Here is a 2,692-nt window from a genome sequence, read left to right on the forward strand (position 1 = left end):
GGTAGCTAGATCCAAACCATGCACCCCCGCCGTCCAGACCCAAGTGGAGTAGCACCTAGACACATGACCTGCGACACTTGTGCCAGCCCCCGAACCATGCATCCCCTCCGTGTAGACTCATATGTGGCCATGTGTGCATGCATGTTGTGGTTCCAGCTGAGTGCGATGCACGGGACGGTCCTTGGTTACTAGGTCTAACATCACGAGGCACCAAGATTTGAGGCAAATGAAGGAACGGGTCCCGCACTCCCTTCACAGGACGGACGTGTTCCCACGCTATGGCTTCATCTAGCATGGGATATGGCCCCAGTTACCCACAGCCTACGTGAGGGCCTATGCATGCCACTCTCGATATTTTACCACAACCTCTAGGGGTTGTATGATTACACTGCGCCAGGTCCCATGAATTTTTGTCTCCTCGCGATTTTGCATGGATTGTAACGGCAGCTGACGAGCATCATAGCCTAGAGAACAACGTCGAGGCCACCCCTCCCTTTGGTAGCATATGGTGCATATATGGACCAAAGAGGTTAACATGGGGCTTTCATTCCAATCCTTGCTATGATTTCATGTGGCAGCCGTAGATCTTGAACTTTCGAGGTTACAACCCTAGAAATGCGGTAAATGTCCCAAATATGGGAGGGAGGGGGCGAGAAAGGCCACGCAATAAACTACCCCCATAATTTGTGTTTATTTTATCTGGCAAGACAAATAAGTTTTTTAAATAAGAATTTTTAGCATGTTTGAATCAGAATTTTATAATTTCACATTATAAGGTGCTTATTTTTTTCCTAAAACAAAGGTGTCGTAAACGCACAAAGCTCCTCATTGAGCCTCTCACCATCACGTTCACGTTGAACTCACCCTAAAATCAAGGAGAGGTAGATCGAATCTCCCCACGGGGGGCAACCTCCACCTAGTAGCTAAATATGGTTAGTTGAGAATTTCTCCACAAGTCATTTTTTGAGGCAAAATCACATTCTTCTCTTTCCTCCAGTATTGTGGCAAAATACATGGAAGAAAAATCGTGGGAGGCACGGTGGAACGGGTGCACCTATTTTTTCCTCCAAAAGTGCACTTGTTGCCATATTGCATGTGAACCTGTTACCTGTACAAACAATTGAATTGTCATTTTTATTTTGTTAACAATTCCTAAATATTGAATTTCAGCATGCACCTACCCCATGGCGGTTAGGTAAAATTTGTCTGATCCAAACTCCGCCAGCGACCGTGCAGATTCTTGTACCATGCACGTGCTCCTCCGGCATCCGGTACCGGAGAGGGGAATCTGGATGTGATGCAATACAATTCATGTTGACCCTATCATGCACCCTTAGCCAACCAGGCCAACAACATGCACCGCTAGCCACCTCGATCTAGACCATGCGGTAGTGTCCACGATGGGCAAAGATGCTCAGCTGGACATGTTTGCTGGAACTAGTGCATGATGCCCAATCTCGGAGTGCAAGACGGGGGTCAGTGTTCTGGGAACGGGGGTCCCCAGACTTGCCTGCCTGCGGCCTGCGGCGTGGCTCAAGTGGGGGCCCAGCACGGCCCATCTTTATCAGCTCAAGCTCAAGACCCTCGCGAGGGGACAAGACTTGTGGGGTGGACGACAGGAAGCTTCCTCAGAGGTGGCCTCATCCGGCAGGCTCGCGAGGAGGTGGAGAGATCAAGGCAGGGGTACCTCGCGAGGAGCCCGTGACGCAAGCCATGACGATCGAGACCAGGTCGGCGCCGGCCTGCGCAGTGTCCTTTTTTCCCCTCTGGTGCAAAGGGGGCAAGCACAGGCCAAGGTATCGGGCAAAGGTTGCCATTCCGGTGCAACGAGACCAAGACCAGCAGAGCGGCAGGACGGAGGTCACCGTGGAGCCCAAGACGGCATCATCACCAGTACTTTTGGCATCCGAAGACCACCTTTGGTCAGGATAACTTGTACTAGATGTTCCCCTTCGAAATGGCCAATTGTTGGCGCCCTTCCCGCTCATTATTTGGGGAGAGGCCCAGGGCCTCTATAAATAGAGCTAGCCACCACAGAGTAGATCAATCTATAAAACATCCAGAAATCTGGTAGAGCCCTAGCAGAGAGAGAGAGAGGCGACTGAACTCACCCTAGCAGTTCATCGCACCAGCTCAAGAACACCTCTCGTGAGGCTGTTCTTCCCTTGTACTGTTCATCATCAGCCCCCTGAGGCAATCCACCACACCACACACTGGAGTAGGGTATTACACCACAATGGTGGCCCGAACTAGTATAAACCTTGTGTTCCTTGAGTTGTTCGTTGTTTCCAGCTTAGATCACGCGAGGAGATTGGACGTAGATCGGTAGGGGAGAGATCTCCGCGTGCACCCCAGTGTTCGAACCTCAAGGGTGTGCCAGAACCCGAAATCCGACATTTGGCGCGCCACGTAGGGGTGCGCCGGAATCTTTCTTCCGTTGTTCGCGTGTGATCTTCCGTCGTGTCCATGGCTCACACTCGTCGGGCTCGCGCCGAGCGCCGGGCTGCTCTCGCTACCCGCGTCGCCCAGACGGCGCCCGTCAGCGGACGTCCTCGTCGTTCCCCGTCGCCTGCCGCCAACGCCGCCACCGGCCCGGCGGGGAACGAGCAGCAGGCCTCCTCCCAGCATCCTTCGGTGCGGCGGGAGGGCCGCACTGCCACACCATCGCTGACTCCAGCCGCTTCGTCGTCCC

Source organism: Triticum urartu, chromosome 4A (assembly GCF_056163025.1).
Source record: "Triticum urartu cultivar PI428250 chromosome 4A, HENAU_Tu73, whole genome shotgun sequence".
In the NCBI taxonomy this organism is placed as follows: Eukaryota; Viridiplantae; Streptophyta; class Magnoliopsida; order Poales; family Poaceae; genus Triticum; species Triticum urartu.